General features: G+C 46.5%; 1 protein-coding gene across 1 annotated transcript in view; it reads right to left on the bottom strand.

Moving 5' to 3' along the window:
* Nucleotides 1-15,611, bottom strand: part of KCNH1 (potassium voltage-gated channel subfamily H member 1) — an 849,123-nt gene that overhangs the window by 703,365 nt on the left and 130,147 nt on the right. The gene's annotated exons all lie outside the window — the stretch shown is intronic.

Below are 15,611 nucleotides of genomic sequence, written 5' to 3'. Positions count from 1 at the left end.
GGTGTGCCACTGCCTCCCTCATGGTGTTGGCCATGTCTGCCGGCACCCCTGCAGTGGTGACCAGGGTGGTGTGGATGTTCCTCAGGTCCTCCCTGATCCCCAGGTACTGTTCCTCCTGCAGCCGCTGGGTCTCCTGCAGCTTGGCCAGTACCTGGCCTATGGTCTCCTGGGAATGGTGGTATGCTCCCAGGATGTTGGTGAGTGCCTCGTAGAGAGTCGGTTCCCTGGGCCTGTCCTCCCCCTGTCACACAGCAGTCCTCCCAGCTTCCCTGTTGTCCTGTGCCTCTGTCCCCTGAACCGTGTGCCCACCACCTCTGACCCCAGGTCCCTGATCGTCCTGTGTTTGTGGGGTTGCCTGGGTTCCCTGTAGTGGTGGACACACTGCTGATTGACGTGTCCTGGGTACAGAGGTATGGGCCCGCTGGGCGGGTGCTGTGGTGGTGTTTCCTGAGGGGGAAGGCTCTGTTGTGGGTTGGGAATGTGCCTGGGTAACCAACTGTCCAGAGGTCCCTGATGGGCCAGGTTGGTCATCGTGATCCAAGCTTGCAGAGCTGCTGTCATCACTGTGGGCCTCTTCTGGGGGGGGGGTGTATGTGGCTGGCACCTCCTCTCCGGTGACGTCGTGTGGGGGTCCTGTGGGGATGTAAATGCAGTGTTATTGTTTCTGCGTGTGACATATGGTGCATGGGTGTGTTTCCCTCTATGGTTGTTATTACCAAGGCAGCTTTGGCTCGTGTGAGTTGTAATGTGGTTGTCTAAGTGATTGTCACTAGTGTGCATTCTGTGGTGATGGGTGTCCATGCAGGTCTGTGATGGGTGTCCATGCATTGATTTTGCATGCAGGACTTGGTTGTGGGGGGGTGGGTTGTGATGGTGTGGTGTGTGGGAGGTGGTGGAATGATGGGAGTGAGGATGAGGGTGAGGGTGGGGGTATGTGATGGCATACAGGTGGGGGGCTGATAGTAATGGAGATTTGACTTACCAGAATCCAGTCCTCCTGCTAGGCCCTGGTGTCTTGCAAACACGGAACGCATCTTCCCCCGTAGGTCGTTCCACCTCTTCCTGATGTCATCCCTTGTTCTGGGGTGCTGTACCACGGCGTTGACCCTGTCCACGACTCTCCGCCATCTTCCTTGCAATAGATGTCTGCTGCACCTGTGATCCAAACAGCTGTGGCTCTACCTGGATGATTTCCTCCACCATGCTCCTCCTCTGAGAACCTGGGGTGTCTTTGTGGTGCCATGGGTGTAGTGTGAGTGGTTGTGTGAGGGTGTGTGGAGTGATGTGTTGGGGTGTGTGCTGTGAGGTAGGTGGATGGTGTTTTGTGGCTCAGATTCAGTGGGTGCTCCTGGCTTGTCTCTCTCTCACTTGCCAAAATCTTTGGGTCATAAAGGGTTGTGGGTAGTATGGGTGTGTGTTTTATATTGGTGTGGGTGTGGTGTGTGTATGTGTGTCAGGTGTGTGAATTTTGAATTGTCCAATGTGGTGTGGTTTTGTATGTGTGTGTGTGTATTTTGAGCGCGGCGGTCTGTATCGCCAATGGTTTACCGCGGTTGAATGACCGCTGCGGTGATTCGTGGGTCATGATGCTTTGGGCGTATTTCTGTTTGAGTAACGGTGTAGGTTTTGGTACCGCCAGTTTATCACTGGCCTTTGGGCTGGCAGGACTTGTGTGTGTGTCTGTATAGTGGCGGATTTCTGAGTGTGGGTCATAATATGGGTAGTGGTATACCACCGAAGTCGCGGTATGTTGGCGGCAGTCAGCATGGCGGTAACCGGCACTTACCACCAATGTCATAATGAGAGCCTTAGTGTAGTCAGGCATTCCTAAAGCTGGAGCTTTACACAGACTCTCCCTCAATTCAGAAAATGCTTTCATACAAGCCTGTTCTAACGCTAAGGGATCAGTGACCTCTTTGTGAGTCAGCTTCTGAAATAACCAAAAAATTGGGAATCCATTGGCAACAGTAGCCTAAAATATCCAAAAACATTCTGACATCCCTCTCTGTGACTGGGGATTCATCTACAATATGACTGTGACCCTTTCTCTGGATATTTTTCTTATTTCCTACTCAGTCTGGTTACCCAAGAATTTAACTTCTTTCTGACAGTATTGCAATTTAAGTGAGGACACTTTATGATCATTCTTTCCAAAATGGTTCAGCAAGGCAATCATGTCATACTTACACTCTTACTTTGTTTTGGATGCAATCAGTAAATCATCAATGTACTGTACTAATATTGATTGGAAAGGCAATTCCAACGACTCCAGATTATTTTTCAAGATCTGATTGAATGTGGAAGGTGACTCTGAAAACCCTTGAGGAATTCTACACCAACAGTAAACTCGGTCCAAAAATTTAAAACAAAAGAGAAACTGACTATCCTCATGAAGAGGCACAGAAAAGAAAGCTTGTGATAAGTCTGATGGACCATTCAGCATCACATGCAATCTGAAACAATATCACAGCTGGATTTTGCACCATGGGGCAACATTTGATCACAATGTCATTTATTTTGCTCAAATACTAGACAATACGCACTTTCCCATGGGGCTTTTTCAATCCCATTATCAGTGAATTACATGAGCTGCTCAAACCTTCCTTCAAGACGCCTTGGTTTACAAGCTCTGCAATTATGTGAGCAACCTTCACAATGATGTCCTGTGGCATGCAATACTGGAGAATCAGAGGAAAAACTGCATTCGGCTTTACAGTAACTTTAACTGTCTCAACTCCCTTTATCAGGCCAATCTCTTTCCCTGTCAAATCCTACACTCTCTCCTTAACCGTTTCCTTTAAGACAGGAGGAAGCTCTTTTACTGCAAATACTAGAAAGAGATTAATCAGGGGGTACTCCTCATTTACTATCTCAAACTCTGTCTCTAGAGCTGGGTGATCCTCATCCTTACTATTTGTCTGTATCTCGATTCCATTATTTGAACAAGTAATTGAGCACCTGGTTTTACACAGCAAGTCTCTTCCCAATAGGGATACCGGGCTTGAGTCACAGACTACAAATTTATGTAATCCTTTAACGTTGCCAATTTTAACCTGAACTGGTTCTGTGATTGGATTTGTCAAATACTGATTCGCTACGCCTACAATCTGGACTGTCTTTCCTGAAAGGGGCAAGTTTGAAACTTCTCCAGTTCTCACTGTAGAGCGTGTAGCTCCTGTGTCAACCAAGAATGAAACCTTGTGACCCATTACTCTTCCCTTCACATATGGGCCTTTTTGATCTACTTCTGAAGAAGCTGCAAGCACACATTTCTCTTCATCCGTCCTCTCGCTCACCCAATCATCATTTATTCCATTCTCACTGTGTGTACGGGAATTGGTTTACTATATTATTACTCTGGTTAAACTTCTGACCTGTGGAGGAAGCATCACTTGCTGCTGTTCCATTGGGGATTGAGGTTTTTGGATTTGCTGTCTAGGTACCATTTGAACCTGCTGTTGCATTGTCTGTGACTGTGTCATCTGTACATGTGGTATTTGTACCTGCTGCATGGGTTGGAAATTTTGCATTTGATTCACATTACTATGGAATTTTGGATTATAACCTCTCATTCTAGGTCCTCTCATGTTTTGGAACTAATTGATGTTGCTTGTTTGCTGAACAACACCTTCCTGTACCATCATCAGACACTCCCGCTTCCAATATCTGATTGCTCCACAAGCATGACATGGCAACAGTCTCTTCATTCCCTGCACATCATTCTGAACCACTACAGTACCCAAATCAGGACTACAGTTTCAGTTTCGAATATCTCCATGACCTCTACCTCTCATCTGATTTTAATATACCACATTGCCATGCTGTTGCTGCTGTGGAAAACGTCCCTGCATCCCTGATTGTGCCGCTCTAATCTGCATCACCATCGCCTTTTTCTTTCAGCTTCCTCTGCTTCAACTCGATCTTGTCACTGCAGTACTTTGCATACTGCAATACCTCATCAATTGCCTTTGTTCTACAGCATATCAAATTATCCTTAATCATATGGCTAATTTTAGGTCTCAATCCTTCCACAAATCTGAACACAAAATGATTCATGTCTTTTGGCTCAATTGTCTCTGTACCACTGTAATGCTTAAACACCTGCAACAATCTCTCATAATACGCATGTATCGACTCTTTTGCTTCCTGGGCTGTCCTATCTATTCTCTGCTAGTCAATGTTTTTAGGTGAAATCCCCGTTTTCACTTTTTTAGTAATATTTCATTACCTCAGGAGATGGCGCGCCTGTAGCCAGATCTCTTTCTGGTTCTTTTGTCGGCCAATCTATACTCCTCTTGCATTCCATCCACAAATCAGCTGGCACTATTATCTCAAATAGAGTGTTCAAGTCCTCCCACAGGCACTTGGCAAGTTTCACGAACCTGTCTGACTGCTGGTACCATTCTACTGGTTTCTCCCTCATTGCTCAATTCTCTCATAATCTTTGGGCACAGATATCTCAATTCTGCTTCTGTGTAGGATTCTAGCCTGTTCACAGCCATAGTTTCTTCAATGAGCTCACCTGCTTCCTTTCCTAGTCTTGTGTAGTTCAAGTACTCCTCTCCCCTAGGAGCACTCTGCGGGGTGTTCAACTTGTCCACCCATTCAGTCAATTGTTGGGCGGTCAAACTTGCAGTGAAATGCTGTTAGGCTAAGTATTAGGCAACGGTTGCACGACTACAGTTGGAGACTGCGGTGTCAGTAATTTCAGGCTCTGACTAACATTTGACCCTATTACGGTATCCGGAGCACCTCCGAATGGGCGAAGGTCTAGCAATGATCTTGATCCATCAAAGGTCTGTCCCATAGGAGAGACAACTCGGGTATTCTCATTGAGTCCTCCCCTCATTGAATTCTGACTCAGGACTCCCTGTCCACTTGCACTGATATTCTCTTGTGCAAACAAAGGTACAATTGGACCAATGGTGACAGGTACAGATACAGCATCTGGGCTTGGTCTGACATTTAAGTTCTGTGGGTGCATAATTCCCATATTCTGGCTCATCAGTGCAGGCCTATCTGATTGTGTCCCTATTATTGGAGTGTATTTTGGCATTGCGTGTGACTGCACTTGGGGCAGTAAAAGTGGAGTTGATTCTGTCTGAACCAACATCGGTTTCGGGAAAACCTGTCCTGTTCACACTATTAAGTTTGTGGCAGTTTCCACAATAGATACATCAGGGTAAATTTTCGGGACATTCGACTGTGGCACCTGGGTTTGTGCTACCAGTGTAATAGGTAAATTAAGACTGCTCTGCACTGGGCTCTGTGTCAGGTTAGGCTTACCCTGCACTGGACTTGTTGTTATGTTAACCTGTGTAGGAGCTGAAGGATTTACTCAAGTGTTTGGACCACTTTCTTGTGCTGCATATGGTGGTGGACGATTTCTCAGTAACTCAAACTCATTGTTGTCTGACTCTTCCTCATGTGTCAAAGATCTCTTAGCCTCCTCTGATCTCTGCTCTCTACTCTCGGAGGGCCTTCTGTTTGTCTTTCTAGTGGCATTCCTTCCTTCTCTCCCATTATCCTGTGTAATCGCAGGAAACAACTTAATCCCCTGTAAAATTTTGGTTCTCCAGAATTTTTGATCGCTGTCCTATCTAGCCTCCAGTAGTGTCTTTCTGCCTTTCTCATCCTCCTTTCAAATTTCTTTTGCTGTAGTTGTCTGGCTACTAATTACCAGATTGCTAATGCCTTGAACTGTGCTGGTCTCGGAGGGGGTTTCAAATCATACAGCACCCTCCTCAGATTCTCTAAACTCCACAGATTAAATGTTCCCTGGGCAGGAAACGCTAAACTACCATCTTTCTCTGTCACTTTGCACCATTGTTTCAGCCAAAGGCATAGCGCAGCACCCTTTTCTTCTATTACAATGTAAGCCGGTGTACCTTCTGGCAGTGCAATATCCCCTATACTCATTGTAATGTATGTATCTCCCCTTAAAGCACTCTTTAAAGCTTTGAAAAATTTCATTTTTGCAACCTTTATGTTTTTCTAAATCAAATCAGGAAGTGACTTTTAATCCCCGAATCATCTTCACCAACCTTCTCAACCTATTGCACTTCACGGTTGTCTGCCAATCCGTGCCCGACCCTTCTCACTAACCAACCTATCCCAGCGCAGCTCCAATGATGTCACACTCACACGTACTGAGGCTGACAAAGTATTGCAGCTTGTCCTCCCAAACTCGAACACACTAAACTAATGCAAAACTACTGCGAGCACTAAACAAAATCAAAACCCAAGTTGTCCGTTTACTACAGGTAGGGTAACACAATTGTTTCGGAAACCTTACGGATGTTTCACTGACCGCGTTTCGCTCTAGCAGCTACTACTCCTTTCTCAGTTTCCCTGATTCGGAAGCAAAATTCAACCCGCAAATTTTACTAAGTAGGTTTGTCCTGGTGCACATAGGACTCACCAGATCTCAGTTGAAAAATTCTCTCTCTCACTTTGACTCACGCTCTGACTTGTCACTCACACCTAATTTTACAGCACAAAGCTCCACACACATGTGAAGTTCGATGACTTCCCTACTCTCACACTTGAGAGTACACACACTCCTTCTACAACTTCATTTGGAGTACGCAAATTCCCTAAACCCTCACAAACATCACAATTCACCTGCGATTTGCATAAGCTGTGCAAGCGCAAAACCTACTTCATTTACACTATCACTAGAACACCAAGAACATCCTCAAACAAGCTCCAATGTTCTGGAAAAGTCACCTTAAGTACTTAGGGGCACATCTTCTTTCCACTTTGTATCGTCGAATCTGAAAAATCAAAACTTTCACCAATTTGTACCGAATCTGTGAATTACTTTGCTCTTTGTAGGATATTAACCCTTACCCACTACCATCTCTGGGAACACCTGTAATTCCTCACTTACTATCTCAGGAACCAAATACTCTTTTATGTATATCTGGACATGTATGATGAGCTCTTAAGGAGACAAACCATGTACCGGGCTTTTGTGATGGGCTCTTAAAGAGGCAAACCATGAATCTCTGCTACCATCTCGGTTAGCGCATCAGACCTTATTAAGTGAACTTACAAGCAGATGCGTGTAGGCCGATGGACCTTTTGACTCCGCTTCGAGTAGTTCCCACCATCTAATCCTAAATCAATACAGATCAATAGCAATAATAACTAATTACATCACTAATAAATAGAAGTCAGTAATATCCACACACCATGACTTCTCGGACATGAATAACCACGCATTTAGGTAAAAGTTAGAAGTTTTATTTTCCTAGATTAACAATGCTATAATCACGTAACTTAGTCTCAAAATCAAATGGTAGGCATAGAGAAACAATACTGACTGACCAAATCTCCTAAAGAATCGCAATCTAATCCAATCTTGCACCACTACACATTCTAAGGTTACAGTACAAATCAACAGTAAGGATAACTGTGCAAACAAAATGATATACATTTAGGTTTCAGCAAAGAAAAGACATCAACTGTTATTACATGTAGTGAGTATCATCAGTGAATTCCCTAACTAACCTTCCAATTACAATAGCATGTTTGGACTTCATGCAAAACAATTTAGTCAACACAAATTTGGAAAAGCATCTAACTATGGTTCTATCAAAATCAGCAGTTGGTACCTAGGGGCAAAAGCAAATAAACAATACAATCAGTAACATTGTCTTATGCCTTGCCTCAGTATGGTTCAGCAAGCTGTGACGGTCTTCGTCAATTGGACATCAGTTTGATCAGCAAAGCATCAGAATTCAGCATTAAAGTTCAGGAAAGAAATGTCTCAAGAATGGACATACAGAACGCTGCTTCTAAGCAGCAAAGTTAAGGAAAGTTAAGCATGTCTCCTCTCAGGATGGTCAAGAAATAATGGCCTCTCTCCTCTCAGTGCAGTGCAGCTAGGTTAGATTTCCTAAAGCTACTTCCCACGTCCCTACTGGTTAAAGAATCCCATTTTTGCATTTAGTCCGATGAAAGTAGAACCCCAAATCATAATGTTTACTAGCATACAGTTCACATGTTGATGATTGCCTCCTCTTCTCCCATCCTCGTGATCTTACTTGTTAGGTATCAATATTGTTGCGGCTCATACTCCATTCAGTGCATCCATTGTCTTCTCCTAGAAAGGTCATTCTTACACATACTACATAATACATTGAATCCCTAGCTAGTCCAACATCTTCTAGCAAGCAATTCACATGAGAAAGAATTTCAGCTACGAGCACTTGGTCAGTACAGTGGAAAAATCACAATTTAACTCTCTAAGCAGCCATTTTATAAGTCGCCTAAGAAATGCAGCTTGACATGAGGCCGTGCAACTAGGCCCAAGACCTCGCTAAGTTAAGGCCTACGATTAATAAAGCTAATACATAATGCATAACCCTTTATGTGATATACTACTATCTAATCAAACACAAGCTCAACATTTTATATTAATAAGCTATTAATAAGTACACTTTGTAAACACTGGCGACCACTCAGGTGGGCGCAACTTCAAACTTGTTCATTATTGTCCTCTAAGTTAATTCATTTTCTATGCAAATTCGACACCGGAACACACAAATATTCATTAGTAAAATTCAGCGCCTACCTAATGATCGATCTAATGGCATCCATCTTGTCATCAGCCCACATGTACACATACCTGTGAGCCCATCATTCCTGGAGGCAGCATGTTAGGGAATGGGGTTCCCAGACAGTCGGAGAGGCGACTGTCTCTCCATCGCTCTAGGCGTTAGTGGCAGAAGCAGCCTCCAAACCCTCTGCCCCTGGATGTAATTCCTCTGTTAAAGCATCCCAGGCCCAAGCCACCGGTAAAGAGCACTTCCTTGTCTTGGCTTTCTGGAGCAAGGTTGTCTCCTAATATGCCGCACATTTCTTCAACTCCCACTTCCACTGGGGGACCTGTAGACCCTCCGCGCTCTACCAATTAAGTATGATCTGACATTTTGCAAAAATCAGTGCCAGGTCAATAAAGTGTGTGGTGATTTTGCATTTAGCCAGCCTTGGAATCATTCCTAGAAGGCAGACCATGAGTGCTACCGGCAACGTGCGCTCCGTGACTGCCATGATCAGGGCCACAACCTCCACCAAGAACTCCGTCACCTGGAGACAACGCCATACCATATGATACATGTCAGCGTCTGCCAGGTAACGCCTCGGGCACTGCGAGCCCACACCCAGAACTGTTGATCCTCGCAGGCGTATGCTACCCCCTTATATAGGTAATCAAAATTAATTAACTTGAAGCGCGTACTGCAAGAAACCTGGGGTATCTCAGCCATCACTTTAACCCACAGTGCATTTCTGTAATAGGTGTGCCGGTGTCAGTTGCCCACATGCCATTGAGGGTAGTTACGTAAGTGTTCATATCTGCCTGGAAGGCTGTGTATAAGCCCGCTATAGCCCTGTGCCTGCTGGATGATGTGAACAATACATGACAAACATGTAGCAATGGTGGTTCTTCCTGTCCCGGCTGCCACCATCGCTGCAGCAGCACTGAGACAGTGGCGTAGAAGAGGAAATTACCCACGGGTCAGTCATATGTCATCTGCAGGTCCTCAAAGGATCACAAGGACCTGCACTCAGAGAGATCCCCGAGCGTTAACAGCCCCAAAGTCGTCCATTTCCCCCAATCGCTGAGCTGCCTCTGCAGGAACAAAGGGTGTCAACCAGCAAAAAGGTACTGCCGAGGTACAGGGAGCAGTCACTCCCACTCTTTGTAAGTATCCCATCCAGCAATGCCTGGCCACTGGCTGCAGTGTACAGGGCTTCGCCTGGAACTTTTCAGTCTCTAGAAGGAGCTGGGCCACCCAGATCATCGCCGGCGCCCACCCTCCACAAATGTTCCTCCCAGTAATGCAGTATCCACCCGGCCACCCACTGCAGCTGGGCTGCCAAGTAGAATGCTTCAAAGTCAGATGCAATCAATCCTCCATCTTTAGCTGAGTGCTGCAGTTTCACCAGGGAGACCCGGCGGCCCGAACCCTAGATGAGATCTACCAGCATGGAGTGCATCTCTCTGAATCTAGAGCATGGGATCACGACAAGGAGCATGGCAAAACAGTGTAAGAGCCGGGGCAATGCAACCATTTTGGCAATTGCTATGTGCCCTGCAACAGAGATAGGGAGAGTTTTTCAAAAGTGTATCAATCACCGGGGCACCATCAGTGCTCTGCAAAGGTTACCGTCCAATAGCGCAGCCCCTGTTTGGTAGAGCTGCACACTCAAATAACGAAAGGTGATGGTCTCCCACTGCAATCCCCTGATCAAGCAGGTTTCCCCACAGGGATTAAAGACTGGTTTTCCCCCAGTTTACTCGCAGGCCTGACAAAGCTATCAATTCTTCCAAGAGCCCTGTCACTCCGGGAACATCTGTCTCATAATATTGACCGAAGAACAGCATATCATCAACAGATAATCCAATTTGGTGCATAACACCACAATGCAAAATGCCATTATAAGGTACCCTTTCTTGCGCATTGCACGCCAATGGCTCCACCACCAGGGTGAACAACATCGGGGACAGGGAACAACCCTGGTGTCTACCCTGCTCCACCACATACAAGGCCGAGACCACTCCCCCTATTTGAACCCACGCAGTGGGTGCCACATACAACAGGCGCACCCATGCCAGGAACCTGTCCCCCAGACCCAAGCAGTGCAGTAGAGTATACAGGTAGTTTCAGCCCAGGTTGTCAAACACATTTTCGATATCAATGGTCAGGACCACCACCTGCTCATCAAGAGCTGAAGCCATGACTATCAGTGTCGCCACTCATCTGATGTTAAAAGCTGTCCATCTCCTGTGAATGAAGCCTGTTTGGTCATTGCGGACAAGTCCCGGTATATGGGTTAAGAGCTGCATTGCCAGCACTCTGCTCAACACCTTATAATCTACATTGAGCATGCAGAGAGGCCTGTATGATGCCAGCACCCGGGCAAGTTGGGTCTGTTTAAGTAGGGCAACAATCAACACTTCCTTGGTCATAGGGGGCAACACTCAGGCATCCCACCCCGATTTATACACTTCAACCAGCAAAAGGGTCAGTTGAGTGATGTAAGCAGCATAAAACCCAATCTGTAATCTGTCAGAACCAGAAAGAGCAGTGGGGTGTGCCTCCTGCAGGAAAGCAATATGGGTACCCCGTGTCTTAAGACAGGCCTGGGTTTTGTATTCTTTGGTCATACTATTAAGCCCTTTAACATTCCAGGGAATCACCGTACAGCCAGATAACACCCGAGCCATCCCATCCCACAAGGTCAGGTGGCCCGCACAGAATTGGGCCTCCCACAGTCACTTCTTCCCACTTCTGTAGATGCCCAGATGCATCCACAGACACAAGCAACCCAGCTGCCCTCCCCAGGACAGCCAGAAAACAGTCCCCCTCCCCCCCCACATCCAAACACACCAGAACAATATAACCATGCACTCATGTAGCTAAAGAACCGTGTACTAAATCACACAGTGAACAGTTACAAGGTTGTGCCAGTCACCTAGGAATGGCAACCCCCAGGTCTTTGCAGACCACACTGGCCTTATGAGGATATATCACACCCAACCAGTAAATAGTGTGGAAAGGTGCAGTCAAATAATTGCAAACTGTGAAAAATAAGGCAGAGCCAAACAAAGCAGGGCAAATGGAGACAAAGCAAACCCACTCACCCACACCACAGTTACCACACAGCATTATCCACCATTGTCCAATGGATACATGACGTGATCAGCCCAGGTCATCAGCCTCTCAGGTGTGATGTTTGGCAGCTCCTATTCAGAGAACAGAGGTAGCATAGAGTCCAATGGCGTATCAGAGTCAGATGCATGGGAGCGTGCCACATCATCCATGGAGGGAAGTTCAGAGCCAATTCCCCAAAGAAGACAGGGCTAGGGTAGGCATTCCATTGCTGTCATCGTCGGAGTTGCTCAGATGTTTTGGGAACCTCCAAGTTCCTTGGGTGAGCCTCAATCCACTCCCATACAGCTCTTGGATCCAAAACGAATTGTGTTCCATTATCTCCCAGCAATTTTAATTTGGCCTGAAAAATGTCTTAAGTCACCCAAAGCTGTTGAAACCATGCCTTGACAGCCACAAAGGTTGCCTCTGGACCACCAGCGTGAAGTCCAGGAAAATCATCACTTTATGATTATCCACAAATATGATTACCGTGTCTCTTGCCATTTTGAGGATGTGGTCTCGATCCAAGTAATGCAGCAACCTATGGTTCGCAGTGAGGCTCCAAGCAGCAAGGGTTTAGGCAGCAACTATGCTCTCTGTCCAGTGCAAAGAATGGGGCGTGTCCTTCAGGCAACACCTCCAAATGGCGCTAACATTCCAAGAAGGAGACCATGTCCCGTCCCCCGATTCCCCCCAGGAGCCCTACAAGGGTGCGTTGTTCCGACGCATCCTCCCTTCGTCGTCCTCAGCTCTGTGTTCCAGTATACAAATTTGTTCCAGAGCCTCTGTATAGTAAGGCCCCCTCACCTTCGGTTGCATATCAGCTTCAGCACACTCTGTGGTGCCCAAGCGCTCAGACACTTTGTGATGATCATCCCTAACAATGCTTAAGTCCACCACCACAGTGTCCAATTTGTGTTCCAGGGACTCCCTGGAGTTATTGATGGCAGCCAAAATTAAGTCCAATGTAGAGGAGGAGTCAGAAAGTGTCACCGGCCAGGCCAGCATTAGTGGCAGGAGTGCAGGAAGGTTCAGTGGAGGCCGGCCAATACCTTTAGGTCCCTTGAGTTTAGATACGTGACCCATAATCTCTGCACCAGTAGGGCCACGTAAAAAGGAACAAGCCCCCTTCCCTGTGGAACAATGGCCAATCGAACAATGGGAAGGGGAGCAACACCACAGCAGTTGCTCACGTGGTAAGCGCAAGCACAGAGCTCCGAGTAGGGAGGTGTGTGCCAGTGCCATTATTCCCAGCAAGGGGAGAAAGGAAGGGTTTTGGATGTCAAAGGTCAGCAGTTGGCACGCAGAGAGCCCTCGCAAGTGTCATTTCATCAGCACCACCCCCAAGGACAGGGCTGGCACTCCATGGCTACAGCTGAGTGAAGTCTCAGGCATAAGGGGGGGGCAAGAGGGCAGGCAGCCGGCAAAGTATAAGTCAAAGGGGGGACTTGGGTAGGCCCTCACAACTCCCTCTCAAGTATTGTAGCCTAGATGAGCCCCCTTGCTGTGTAAGCATCCCACGATAATCACAAGCTCATGTGGCCACCCGAAGGTCTGGCAGAGGACCCTGTTGTAGACAGTAGAGTCCCTCAGGGTTTTGTAAAAAGCCCTGCACTCAACACCGGGCGCGGGCCACAAGGAAGTCCACCCAAAGTCCAATGGATGCAGGCCACAGGTGTCTGGTGAAAGCAGGGCTTTGCGGGCTTAAGACACCATGCTCCAACTGCCCCTCTCACTGCTTGTTGTCAAGGCCTCCACTTTATGGCTGCATCGGTCCACAAAAGTGATTACTGCACCTGCGGCTCACAGTAGAGTCTATGCCACTTTTCCAATGTCTGTGGGGGAAATGGGGCACCAGCCACTGCAGTGATGCTCCCTTCTGGGCCCCATGGCATGTCTCACAGCTGTGATCTCAGCCCTCAGGTCATTTTGGCAGGCTGCATGGCCCAAGCCCAGGTCGCTTACAACAGGGTCATTCTGCCCTCTCCTCCAAGCTGCAGCTGGAGTTGCGAATGGCAGGGCACCAGCACTGGACACCTCTGCTCTTCAGATGGGCCCCTTTGTGCTAGATAGGTAACAGATGGAGCCGGGAAGTGGCACGGCCTCAGGAGGACTCCAGTGGTACGTCTCACTCAATTTACTCCCAAACCACACATCCTCTGAGGGATAGGGCACTTGCATGTCCTTATACAGTCTCACAACATGCTAGATTCAAATGTATTCGGTTCAATGTCCTCCACAAGACCTGCCTCTCCCCAGAGAGAGAATCACTAAAATTTTCCCAGGAGGGAATGCAGTCTGCCCATGCTGTGACTCCACTGTGGCAGACCTGCGACACATGATATGGAGCTGCACCCATATAGTGAACTACTGGGACACAGTCACTACTATGATTACCACCATCACTGGCTTCCCCAACCTTGAGAGTTGGGAAGTCTATGCTCTAGGCCTCTTTAACGCACCAAACGAAAACAAAATTAGCCGTTTCCTACGCCTGGCGCTGCTACGGGCCAGGTGTGCCATAACCCAGAAACGAAGAGTAAAGGAACCATCCTTGGTCACAGAGTGGCGGTACGTCATGTTAGGATTAAGGGCAGTGGGCTGATTCCAAGAGCAAACCCATGCATAAGGAAGAGGCCTAAGACATTAGGAAGCGATCTATTGCTAACGCATTGGATGATATACTCCTCAACCTTATAGGCACAGTGAAGGATGATGCACTTCCACCATAGCGTTCAGTGTAGATGCTGATAACTTTCTTATAACATTCCATCCTAGTAGCCTCCTCTCACCATGATCACTCCCCAAACGGCCGCTAACATCCTACATCACTCATCATGGAACGCACTTCTGCAACCTAGCTCATGCTTGCACCTTAACCCTACCTCTGCCCTACACAGGACGATTACTCACAGCCAGAATGTATCGTCACCAAGACAAAGGGGTTTCACTTACATAATAGCCCAGCAGTCAGAGTCCAACTCATAATATGCCCCCTGTATCTTCCCATGGAGTGTCACTCCTTGAGTAAAGTTTGGTTTCTCCCCAAGTTATAGACTACTCTTCATGAAATTGGCATAAGCATGTGATCAATATACCTAAAGGATAAGTACACCAGATTATCCAATGACTTGTTGAATGTACAAAGAGCACTACTGTTGGGCTTTCAATGAATGGAAGACAAATTTGACGTACTGTTTTAAGATAGAAATATAAATACATGGGAAAAAAATGACATAACATGACAGGCTATGAGCAATGTAATATTTGAGATCATACGTTGTGCATCTTGGGGCTCAAGTGCTAGCTAGCTCAGTAAACTACAACTGGTGAATGTCAGAGTTTGTTTGTTTTTAAACATTAGTTTTTACCTTTTTCAACACCTAACTATAACATCACTTTAACTTTTATCAGTGAATATGTGTATGTGTGCTCCCCTTATATTTTTAAATCATTATCAGAAAGTAAGGACCATGTCCCTCAGTCCACTAATGGGTTTAACAAAATATTGGTCTGGTTGTGGCCAGCCAATCAGGGTTGACTAGTCTCCTTTAACGTGGCCATCGCATATCTGAAACAACAGTCCAGATATACCTAACTTTTAACCCCTTCGTGACTCCAGCATGCTTTCTGATTAAGTTCTAATTTTCTGACAGATGTGGTGTAATTTTGATGAGCAGTTTTCTTCTTCATCACTTTCCAAAACGTCCAATGGGAATTAACATAGGAAATCAAAGTGTTGGGCCCCCCTTCCCTTTTTCATTGGTCTTTGCTTGATGGATCGGCTCGAAACTCGCCAGAAAGAAGCAGAGGTGGATTAACCTTTTTTTGGAATGTTTGGTGAAGACTTGTCAAAAGGCGCAAAACAAAAAATGCTCTTCATATGGAAACTCTGACCCAACTATAACTACAAAGTGGTGACGGTCACAGTGTATGTATATATAT

Source organism: Pleurodeles waltl, chromosome 5 (genome assembly GCF_031143425.1).
Source record: "Pleurodeles waltl isolate 20211129_DDA chromosome 5, aPleWal1.hap1.20221129, whole genome shotgun sequence".
Taxonomy (NCBI): domain Eukaryota; kingdom Metazoa; phylum Chordata; class Amphibia; order Caudata; family Salamandridae; genus Pleurodeles; species Pleurodeles waltl.
This window is presented reverse-complemented; position numbering and strand designations above follow the sequence as displayed.